This window comes from Hibiscus syriacus, unplaced genomic scaffold (genome assembly GCF_006381635.1).
Source record: "Hibiscus syriacus cultivar Baekdansim isolate YM2019G1 unplaced genomic scaffold, ASM638163v2 tig00112305_pilon, whole genome shotgun sequence".
Taxonomy (NCBI): Eukaryota; Viridiplantae; Streptophyta; class Magnoliopsida; order Malvales; family Malvaceae; genus Hibiscus; species Hibiscus syriacus.
Genome location: NW_024063299.1, coordinates 932529 through 944852, shown reverse-complemented (window position 1 = coordinate 944852; position 12324 = coordinate 932529). Strand labels below are relative to the sequence as shown.

The window sequence follows — 12324 nt, the reverse complement described above, 5'->3', positions numbered from 1 at the left end:
GACTTTATGAAGATACATAATGTTTTAAAATGAAAGAACATGTATATAGGTTTGGTGTTGGTTCGGCTATCCCTTCATAAAGGGTCTTGATGATTTGGCTAAGGATGGGAAGGCATCTCCCTTGGCCGAATGGGCATGCTTGTTCATCTTGGCGCCATTTGCTTTTCTTTGACCGAATGGTGATGTGCCTCCTCATGTTAGCGCCAAATGCTATCATGTGCATAGCATGTGTTGTGGCCGAATATGTATGAAGCTTTATATCATGTCCCATGGTGATTTAAGCCTCCAATGATTACATGGTCTTCACCAGCATGCACTTAGATGTAAAGGCATCTTCATGGGCATCAACATTCATGAAAGGTCACAATGTTTGAGAAAGGTAACCCTTCATGTTTGAGATACTTATGGTGTGAATGAGCTAAAGGTGAGTTGGCCATAGGTGACTTGTAGCATGGTGAACATTATGGCAGCTCCTTGTGAAAAGGTGCCTCTTGAGGTGGCAATTATTCACGAAAAGGTATAATTTCACAAATTTTAACTTAGGACATATTTGAAGTGTCCTAAGTGGTGATGATTATGGTGAAGCTCCCCAGCTGAAATGAGGTCATCTTGTAGCTCAAATCTTCAGCTCAATCCAACTATGAGCTCACGGCTTCTAGACCACTTTTCACCAATTTGCTCCTTATGCTCTCTTAATCGTTCCCATATAAGTATCCCATCTGTTGCATGCTCCATTTAGCTCCAATGTAGCTCCCAAGTATTGGCCGAATGTGCCTACATGCATAACATAAAGAAATAAACTAAGTATATGAACTTATATAATGTATAATATAAGAATGTGAAATATAGTATATAATAACTTATATCTCATATATTAATGATTAAGTTATTATAATAACCATAGATATTATATGTATGAAAATAACTATATTATAATATTTGAAATAAACATATATATATATGTGTGAAGTTAGAAAGTTTCTTCCCTTGTAAGGGTGGAATAGCCATGGCTAACATGATGCTGAATTGGATCACATCATCATCTCCTTCTTTTAATCAATTTGTCCTCAAATCGAAAGATCTTCCTTTCCTTTGAAAGTTCTTGATCTGAAAAGAAAGAAAACTTTCATTAGTAAAAATGGGATCAAACAACATTAAAGTTGATAAATACCTCCTGAAAAATGTAGGTTCAAAGTTCATGTCTATTGAAGACATTTGGCTTTGAATGTTGGTGCCCTTTTGTATTCCAAAAATCATGCCCCTTTGTTCTTCCATAGATATATGCATTGATTCATGAAAGGTGATGACTCTTGGAATGGTGATGTCCTCATAAGTCACGTCCTTTTGATGAAGAATAACTTCCTTTTGGTTTTCATTAGGCATAACTCTTGATTCTTGAAAAGTCACTTCCTTTAGTTCACCAAATTGATGGATTGTGTCGTTTGGATCATCCTGCAAATCAAAGGAAACTCCTGAATTGTTAAGGTTAGAAAAATCATCATTAACTTTGCATCTTGTCAATAGACATCTTTGTAACAAACACTTAGATGTATAAGCACTTATTTTTGGGATGGTTTCCTTCTTGATTAACTTCAATTTTCCTTTCCTCATGGCCTCAATACTTTGTTTCATCTTGATTTGATCAATTTGGACTTGTTTAGGCGTCAAGGGTATTAGGATGATCTTCTTCCCTCCATGGTTGAATGAATACTGATTGGTAAAACAATCATGAATGGTCCTCTTATCATATTGCCATGGTCTTCCAAGGAGTAAATGGCTAGCATGCATAGGAACAACATCACACATAACCTCGTTCTTGTACTTACCAATGGAGAAAAGAACTGTCACCTGTTTGTTGACATTAAGTTCTCCTCGTTCATTTAGCCATTGTAATTTGTAGGGATTTGGATGCTTCAACATTTTTAATCCCAATTTCTCCACCATAATGGTACTTGCCACATTGGTACAACTTCCACTGTCTATGATCATGAAACACACCTATTCATTCACATGGCAACGGGTATAAAAGATGTTTTCCCATTGTGCATTGTCCTCTACCACTTGAGCACTTAGACTTCTTTTGACCACTAGGGCTTCGCCTTCCACCAAAGCACCAATTTCCGCTTCTTCTTCAACTTCTGTTGGTGGCGGGGGCGTTTCTTCTTCTTTATGGTCTGATTCAATCTCACCATTTCCAAGTAGTAGCATGGTGTTTTGGTTGGGACATTGTGTGGATACATGCCCCCTTCCAAGATATTTAAAGCAACAGATGTCACTTGATCGTTCAGAGATCTTTTTTCCTCGATTATCCTTGCTGAGTTGGGAAACATTTGAGGATTCGACCTTTTTCTTTATAGAAGTAGGAGTAGACTTCTTCAAATTGTTAGGACTCCATCTCGAAGGAATGGTAGTGCGAGATATAGATATTCTCCATAATTGCCTCTCTATTTTCATAGCCATTTGCACCATTTCATCAAGTTCTGTGTAATGGTACAACTCTAGTGTGTTGGCAATTTCGGGATTGAGTCCAGCAAGAAATCTGGCCATGGTCGCTTCACTATCCTCCTCAATATTAACTCGGTTCATTGCTACTTCCATTTCCTTATAATAATCCTCTACACTCCGTTGGCCTTTTTTCAAGTTCTGCAATTTCTTAAACATGTCTCGGTGATAATGAGTAGGAATAAAACGTTTACGCATTATACCTTTCATTTCGAGCCATGTTGCGATTGGTCTCTCTCTATTCCTCCTCCGGGTAATAGTAAGTTGATCCCACCATATCAAAGCATAATCGACAAACTCCATGGCTACCAATCTTACTTTCTTGAGTTCGGAATAGTTATGGCAACTGAAAACATGTTCCACCTTGCTTTCCCATTCAAGATATGCTTCCGGATCAGTTTTTCCTTGAAATTGGGGAATCTTGATTTTTATGTTGCTCATGTTATCATCAACATTGGCACGCCTAGGTCCATGTATCAATGCTAGTTTTTCTTCATCATAATTGTTTAGGACATCAACTTCTGGAAGAGGTTGTTGCCTCTGAGGATTATCATTGTTTTGAGTTTGTGGTTGATCTTGTCTTTGGTCTAGTTTCTCATGGAGAGCATCAAATTCGGTTCGAAACATTCTTATCATTTCTCCAATCAATGCTTGCTTTTGCAAATTGGGTTGACCTGTATTTCCTTTAGGACTTTGAGACATGGTTAGTAGATAAACAAAAAAAAAACCTTACCAGCACACTCACAAAGCCTCTCAAATTTCACTCCAAAGAAATGATAAGATCACTTCACTCACACACTCGTGTTTACTCTCAGGAATATTATGGCTTTAATCTCATCTCACTCTCAGCCTTTTTCCACTCAATTTCTCTTGCTAAGTCCTTTAAGGAACTTACTCAATATTATAACAAGTTAATTCTTTCCTTGTGTGCGTCGGCAGCAAATAAGGTTAGGGTAGGAAGAATAGAAGAAATGGAAAGGTAGAAGAAAAGGAATTCAAGGTATTAAAACAAAGAAATGGTTGAAGAAAAGGAAAATGAAAGGATAGAAAAGGAAGAGGTAACTTACAATTCAAGAAATAACACTTACTGCAACCTTTCTCAAGAAACAATAAGGTTATATTCTCTTAGTGTAGATGGCCTCTTTGATGTTCTTGTAATGGTAGAGCATTTTTCCTTGGCTTGCTTTCTCTTTCTGAATTTCTTTTTCATTTCTTTTTTTTTTCTTCTGATTTTTTCTGATTTTTGTCTTTTCTTTTCTTTTTGCACTCCAATTTTGTTGAATGAGTATTTTCTCTTTTGAACCTTCTTTTTTCTTTGCACACCAATGAAACTTTTGTTGTCAATCCAGCTATGCTCTGATTAGCACTTGATGTAAGGTGATCTACACGCTTTGGGAGAAGAGAGTAGATAGCCTTATTGTGTCTCGATCTAGGATTGACAAGTACTGATGTCCTTTAATTATAAGCTTGGCTGCAACATAGATAAGAAAAGGAAAATGATTAATAAAGGAAGATTAATGAAATGATAAAGATAAGGAATGAAATGAAATAAATAAAGAATAGAGATGGCTACGGAATTGATGGTCTTGATGAATGAAGATGATGGTGTTGATGATGAAATAGAGATGATGTTGTTGTTGTATCTCAAACACGACAAAGAAGAAATAATGCCAAGGAGAACAATCCCGGTCTTCACAAACTTGTTTGAGGGGTGGTGATAGTGTCTCCAACCCACTAGATATTAATCTAGGAATTTAGGAATCAGGATGGAAAGAATGACGCCACAAGTATAGGAATTATACTTGTTTAATCGATAAAGGTCAAAAAGAACTTTGAAGAGAAATAACTCACAAGAGTAATTTTTATATATGAGATGAGATGAGAACAAATGATGGAAAGCCACTCTATTTATAGGAAATGAGAGGGCTTGGCCGAATGGTTACATGATGTTTTGGCTAGATACATGACATTATGAAGATACATAATGTTTTAAAATGAAAGAACATGTCTATAGGCTTGGTGTTGGTTCGACTATCCCTTCATAAAGGGTCAGGATGATTCGACTAAGGATGGGAAGGCATCTCCCTTGGCCGAATGGGCATGCTTGTTCATCTTGGCGCCATTTGCTTCTCTTTAGCCAAATGGTGATGTGCCTCCTCATGTTGGCGCCAAATGCTCTCATATGCATAGCATGTGTTGTGGCCGAATATGTATAAAGCTTTATATCATGTCCCATGGTGATTTAAGCCTCCAATGATTACAAGGTTTTTACCAGCATGCTCTTAGATGTAAAGGCATCTTCATGGGCAGCAACATTCATGAAAGGTCACAATGTTTGAGAAAGGTAACCCTTCATGTTTGAGCTACTTATGGTGTGAATGAGCTAAAGGTGAGCTGGCTATAAGTGACTTGTAGCATGGTGAACATTATGGCAGCTCCTTGTGAAAAGGTACCTCTTGAGGTGGCAATTATTCGCGAAAAGGTACGACTTCACAAATTTTGACTTAGGACATATTTGAAGTGTCCTAAGTGGTGATGATGATGGTGCAGCTCCCCAGCTGAAATGAGGTCATCTTGTAGTTCAAATCTTCAGCTCAATCCAGCTATGAGCTCACGGCTTCTAGACCACTTTTCACCATTTGCTCCTTATGCTCTCTTAATCGTTCCCATGTAAGTATCCTTGCTGTTGCATGCTCCATTTAGCTCCAATATAGCTCCCCAAGTATTGGTTGAATGTGCCTACATGCATAACATAAAGAAATAAACTAAGTATATGAACTTATATAATGTATAATATAAGAATGTGAACTATAGTATATAATAACTTATGTCTCATATATTAATGATTAAGTTATTATAATAACCATAGATATTATATGTATGAAAATAACTATATTGTAACATTTGAAATAAACATATATATTTGTAAAGTTAGAAAGTTTCTTCCCTTGTAAGGGTGGAATAGCCATGGTAAACATGATGTTGAATTAGATCACATCAAAAACTTTTATAAGTTTATCTATCTTAAAATTTATAAATTCATTTCTTCTAACGTAATAAAACTTAAATGACAAATTATATAATCTATTGTTCAAATCCTTTGAATCATTAGTTATGTTTTTTATAGACGCCACTAATTTTATTAAAAATAAAAAATATCTAAATTACAATAAAAGTTTACAACTGTCGTAAATTAAACATATAATAAGAATATTTTCCTAAACACAAGAAAACTAATCACTTAAGATCACACAAGAACTATAAGGAAAAGGTTAAAAAATCTAACCTAATAAGCTCGAACAAGAGATAAATACGAATAGATCTGACTGCATCGACAAACGAACCACAAAAGAGAACAAAACTATTGAAAGACCACCGACATACCGCAAATCAGAATCGAACGATGTGAAAATACTGTCCATGAGCGCAAATCGCATATCCAAATTTAATTCAAGGGTCTAAAGAAAAGAAGATCATCATGATAACAAATAAGCGTCATCTTGATCATTTGTGGCGATGTCAAATCCAACCCTACAAAATTATACGAAAACAATGGGCAAGCAACCGAAAACGTGCCATAGAGGTAGAGAAAAATATGCCACGAAGGTAAAAGAATACATGCAAAAAAGGTAGAATTATTAAGAATAAAAAATAAGATAAAAAATACGACGTAATAAAGCAAAGAAAAATAATGAATAACGGTGGTTGGCAACTAGTACTAAGATGGGTGTCGTCACTAATCATAAAATTAAAGAAGAAAAGAGACTAACATAGACAATGAAAAAAAGAGAAAAAATCATTAGTTATGTTAATAAAACTTGTGAATTAATAAAAACATAATACACGTTAGGTTTTATTGAATTAAATATTTAGATGATGATGAAGAAGAGGATGGAAATAGTTTAATAGAATTCAGAGTCCTTAATTTTATTTAGCTTTATTTAATTAAACTTATCTTTTTAAAAGAGATTAATGTTTTGATTGATTTGGATAATCAGAGAATACAATATAGTACATCTGGTAAAAAAAATAAATATTAAATTAAAATAATATAGTTTAAGGAGCAATTTGTAAATTAAACTTATCAGATTATTATAAAGAATGGACGAAAGAGACGAGGAGAAGATATTTTCGTTTCTGGGATTGTGTTTGAATTAATAGCCAAAAGGAAAGAAGAAATCTAACGAGATCGGAGATTACTGTAATTGAAGCTGCAAATCATCAAACTCTCTAAGAAGAATTAGGGTTTTTTGTTCTGGTTATCCATCTATGTTGTATTTCGTTAATGGAAGCTGATGTATCCATTTACTTCGCAATCCCAACAGAATCATCTTTCTTTCTTTCCACTAAGTTTTAGGATTTTTTTTGGGATTTTATTTGAAAAATATTTTTTCCGATGAAGATGAATTGTGTGGTGGCATTATTGTTACGGCTCCTCTGTTTCTTGGGTGTTTGTTGGATGGCACCATCTAGTGTGGTGCTTATTGGGAACAACGTTACTCTCTCTTTCGACGACGTTGAAGCTAATTTTGGTAAGATCTTTGTGTTCTTTATTTAAATTTCTTTTTGAAGATATGCTTTAAACTTTTCCTGTTTGGTTTCTGAGAAAGTGCGGGAAATTCAAGAAATAAATGGATCTTTTAGTATTCTGAGAGCTCCAAGTTGAATATATATGTATTTTGTCTTCCTTGTGCTTAACTTATTTAATCTGAAGGAATATGTGATTTATTGTTTTGCTTATATAAATTGTACATGACTGACAAACTGAAGCAACTTATGTTTGATTGAACTGAAAAATTGAAGTCCATTGGTGTTGACAATATAATTGAATTCTTGCATGATGTTTCATTTTGTTGTTGATAATTTTCAGCTCCGCCAGTTAAAGGGTCAGGGAAATGTGGGGTATTATACTTGGCAAATCCTGTTGATGCTTGTTCGGATTTGAGTAATAATGTTGAAAAGGTTTCCAATATTACTTCCCCCTTTGCGCTGGTTATTAGAGGAGGTTGCAGTTTTGATGAGAAAGTAAGGAGAGTGCAAAAGGCAGGGTTCGAAGCCGCTATTGTCTACGACAATAATGATAGTTTCTTGGTTGCAAGTAATTCCCTAATCCTTTAAAAACACCTTTTCATTTTGAATGATTGAAATTTTATATTGTACTTTGCTAAACTTGGTTTTGTAGAAAGATACTTGCGCCAGTCGGGCAATTTAGTTTAAGTAATCCTTTTTAAGTGCATAAAACATACTTTTGTTTTTCTTGTTGTGAATGGATTCCAAAAGATCTTTTTAACAGGATATGCTGATAGAAATAGAATTGTATATCCTATATAATCTGTTTGTCTTCTTGAAACCCTTTGAATTGCCATTTGACATTAATTTCTACCAAGTCTTGATTGCATCAGTTCCAGTGCTCATCTTTCGTAACCCTTTTGGACACTTTGACCATAAGCAGTTCTCCGAAGTTCATATTGGATGGATGATAGTTTGGTGTAATTGGTAGTCATTATGTGATATTTTTGTTTTCTTATAGATCCAAACTATTTCATCTTGCACTCTGAAATTTATCTGGTCTCCGTGATAACATTCCATTCTTGGTTTTGTTTCCAGGCATACAATTCTGTGAATGAATTTTTATTTTCATTTTAAGTCTACACTTGCAACATCCAAGTATAACTCAGTTGTGTATTATGTGATTCTTTAAAGCAGTACTCATATTACACTTAATCAGTTTATTATGGTAACTCTTCATGTTATATATTCACTTCTAGCTGAGTAAATATATTGCACCAATCGAGCTATAATAGATTTCATCACTCACACCTGTAACTGCAAAAATCATCTTCATAAGTAACTTTTCGGATGTTGGAATTTGCTGTCGTGAAGATACTGTTTTGCTAAAGTATATTAAAAATTACAGAGGGAGCGTGCTTGAAATTAAAGATATGTTGTATAGTACAGTGGTGTATTATTGCTTGATAACGGAAGGCTTTGAAGAAGTGTGAGATTAGGACCAAATCCTTTACCAGAATTTCTTTCTACATTTATAAATATGCTTCCATTTTTCATTTATATATCTTTTTCCATTCCAAATTTATTTATTACCTTGGTATTCCTTGAGTGGAAGATGTTAATTTCTGTCAGTCTGTCATCATTATTGTCCTCGAATATGTATAATTTTTTATATGGTTCCTCTAAGTTTACCTCGTCATATATTTTTTTACAGTGGCAGGGAATGCTTCTGGAATAAGAACATGCTGTCTTTGTTTCCAAAGCTTCTGGTGAAATACTCAAAAGTATGCCGGGTCTACTGATATCGAGCTATGGCTAAGCCCTGCTTTTGAAAACTCTGCATGGTCAATCATGGCCATCTCCTTTATTTCTTTACTTTCCATGTCGGCAGTGCTCGGGACTTGTTTCTTTGTTCGCAGGCATCACATCAGACGAGAACGTCCTCGATCTTCTCGAGTTCGTGAGTTCCATGGAATGAGCAAGCGTTAGTAAAAGCAATGCCTAGCTTGATATTCACTGCTGTCTTAGATGATAATTCTACTTCAAGAACGTGTGCAGTATGTCTTGAAGATACTGTTGGAGAGAAGCTCAGAATTCTTCCATGTGTCACAGAAGTCATTTGCATGTATGTTGCTTAGTGATTAAGGTGCCAATTCATGAGACATTTTTTGGTGGCTATCCTATTTCTGTTCTTGCCCAATGATATTTTGCTGTTTACATATGACAATTCTAGATTTAAACTGAAATGATTGGTTCTTGGTTATTTTAAATTAGAAGCATCAGATGCTAACAGCTCTAGTTTGTTTGTTTTTTCTTCTTTTTGTCCAAATTAAAACTCAAAGAAGGGAATTTAGTGGGTAAAAAGATTTTTCTTTTATCTGAGATTTGGTACTATTTGCAATATCAAATGCTCTGAGAATATATAAAGCCCCGATCTGTTTTTCTGTTGGACTAATCCTAATTCCTACTCACTCATAACTTTCCTTCTAGTCTAGTTATCTCTAAGAAACAAAAACTGTTTGATAGGGAATTTAGTGGGTAAAAGATTTTCTTTTATCTGGATTTGGTACTATTTGCAATATCAAATGCTCTGAGAATATAAAGCCCCGATTGTTTTTCTGTTGGACTAATCCTAATTCCTACTCACTCATAACTTTCCTTCTAGTCTAGTTATCTCTAAGAAACAAAAACTGTTTGATTTGGGAGGAAGATCTTAATATTTGATGTGATTTTTATTAGGAAAAGAACATGAAGCAATACCAATCAAAGGAATCCAGGGTTCTTGATTTCCACCTGCTATCAAATTAATATAGAATGTACCTTGCTTGCAGATCCCTAGGGTTATTTATACTAGGTTCATTAGCATATTACTAAACCTTAGCTCAATCTTTCAAGGCTCATGTATCTCAAGTCTAAGCCTCAATAAAAGTCCCATGGTTTTCGTGTGATTACCTGTTAGAAAGAAACACTTTAAACTAAGAACAAAACAGTATGAAACAAAGAACAATAAAGATACTGCTCTTGCATAACTATGGTAAGTTCAAGTCCTTGAATTCTTGTCCTCATAAGTAGTTCAAGTCCTTGAATGCTTGTCCTCAGAAGTAGTAAATAAGTTAATTGATTACCTAAATTTAGGATTCAAATTTCTTCTGTTAATTTTCAAATTTTCTGGAAATTTCAGTGTGCAGTCCAAGAGGTGTATCATTTTGGGATTTTATTTAGACTTCGAAGTGTAGGATTTTCTTTGAGTTTGTTTGACCAAGTTGCCTCATGATGGAAAGTCCTCACGGATTTATCTCGAAGTCTTCTTCCAATTAATAGTATGAGTATCTAGAAATCTTGATGTCAAGCTCAGATTTCTTTCTTCTTATATTTCAGTTTCCCATTCGTTTTAGGTTTCAAACCAACCCTTCTCTATCATGTATTCTATATTGCGGTTTACTGGGATAACAATGCTTCACTGCCAAAAATATCATAAGGTTAATAAAATGCAGTGTCTATGTTCATTTTCTTTATGGGCTGCTTTACAAAACCAACTCTTTAACACTTGTTTTGTTTACCTTATTTTATTTAAGTTGTGTACATCTTAATGTTTCCGGCATTTTTTTTCAGAGTTCCATGCTTTCTGCATTGATTCTTGGCTGACAACATGGAGACATTTTGCCCCGTCTGCAAGCGTGATGCAAGAACCACAGCAGGTGGTTTACTGGCATCAGAAAGTACACCATTGCTTTCAACAACCCCAAGCTCCGTGTCCTCTTCATTATTATCCGCTCGATCATTAGCGTCATCGTCATCCATACAAATTGCCCCAGCAGCACGGGCATCCACCGGCTTCTCAGACTCATTCTCTTGCCAGCCTTCCATATATTCAGCAATCAGTTAGGTCCTGCCATCAATCTCCTTCGATGAGCATCCATAGCCCGTGGTTCAGTGGAGAATGCATCTTCTTATAGATCTCGTGGATCTCATTTGGTTTCGCCTACCTCATTGAATTACCCATCCGTGTCACCATTTAACGCAAGATACATGTCCCAATATATTACGAGCCCAAGCAATGCGTCGCCCAGTTTAATCAGTTCTTCGGGTCACTAGCTGCATCCTCTGCGTCATAGTGGGTCAACTGCTAGTTTTTCACCTTTTGCTTCTGCTCACTCTCTTCCGGATTGTTAGTAAGTATATTTATGGGGTGAATTTGGAAGAATGCAATGTCCTACATCATAATTCAGTTCTTAGTACGGTGAATTTAACTTGCCAAATTTGTACATTGTAGCATAAGATTTTTCATTTGTTTTGGTTTCCCCAAATGATCAGAGGGTATGTGTGTACTGTAAACAAAGGTTTGTCAGTCTCGTTAATAGAGTATAATCGCATGGCTTATGCTTTGTCATGTTGATGTTTGTTTTGTATGTTTGCTCATTTTTTTTTCATGTGTTTCTCCTTTGATCTTTCTTTTTAAAGTTTGATTTATGTTTTGGAAGCCAACATTTGAATTGTCATTAAAGAATTAAATATCTTAAAATTTATTTTATATTTATAATTAGATTTAAATGAAAGTGTGTTATTTATGAAAGGATAATGAAAATTGGATTGGGCTGACTAAAATGGAAAGATAGATGCTACTTGTATCAATCTGGTCAACTTGAAAAGAATATCATATCTTCTAATCTCATAACGGCAGTTAGTATTATTGAATCAAAGAATAAATATTTAAAAACTTACAAAAATAAATTAATCACATTGGTAGGTTTAAAATCATTAAAGTGTATAGACAACCAACTTAGAAATGAAACAAAAATAAAAGAGTTAAAATTTAATCAAATAACTTGAATAATTGAATAAATAAACAAATATCATGGTAGCTAGTGAATGACGAATACTAACATAAATATAAAAATGCATATAATAGTAATAATTAGTTAATAAATTATTTTTATCATAATTCAATTATGGTTTATTTTCGATGATTGTGTATATGTAGTACAAGAGTTCAAAGAATGGAGAACCAATAAAATAACTTAATGAATATTAAATGGAGAGTCAACCTTGAGAAAAAGAAATATGTGCTATAAAAACAGAAAAATATCAACATTGAAATCACGAGGGAGGCAGCCACTACAAGGAAATATCAACATTCTTCAAAGCGGAAAGAAAAATATTAATGTTGGTTTGGATTAGACATTTTAAGATAGGACACTGAAATCTGCCTCGATCTAATCTTCTTTCTTCTCAATTCCATACAGACTGCTTCCGGCCTCAGAGTTCTCGGCATGATCAACCTCGTCAAGACCACCAACTGTGGGAGGTTCATCG

At 34.7% G+C, this 12324-nt stretch overlaps 1 pseudogene; it reads left to right on the top strand.

Moving 5' to 3' along the window:
* Nucleotides 1-6625: 6625 nt before the first annotated feature.
* On the top strand, nt 6626-11337 carry LOC120177703 (annotated as a pseudogene).
* Nucleotides 11338-12324: the final 987 nt, after the last annotated feature.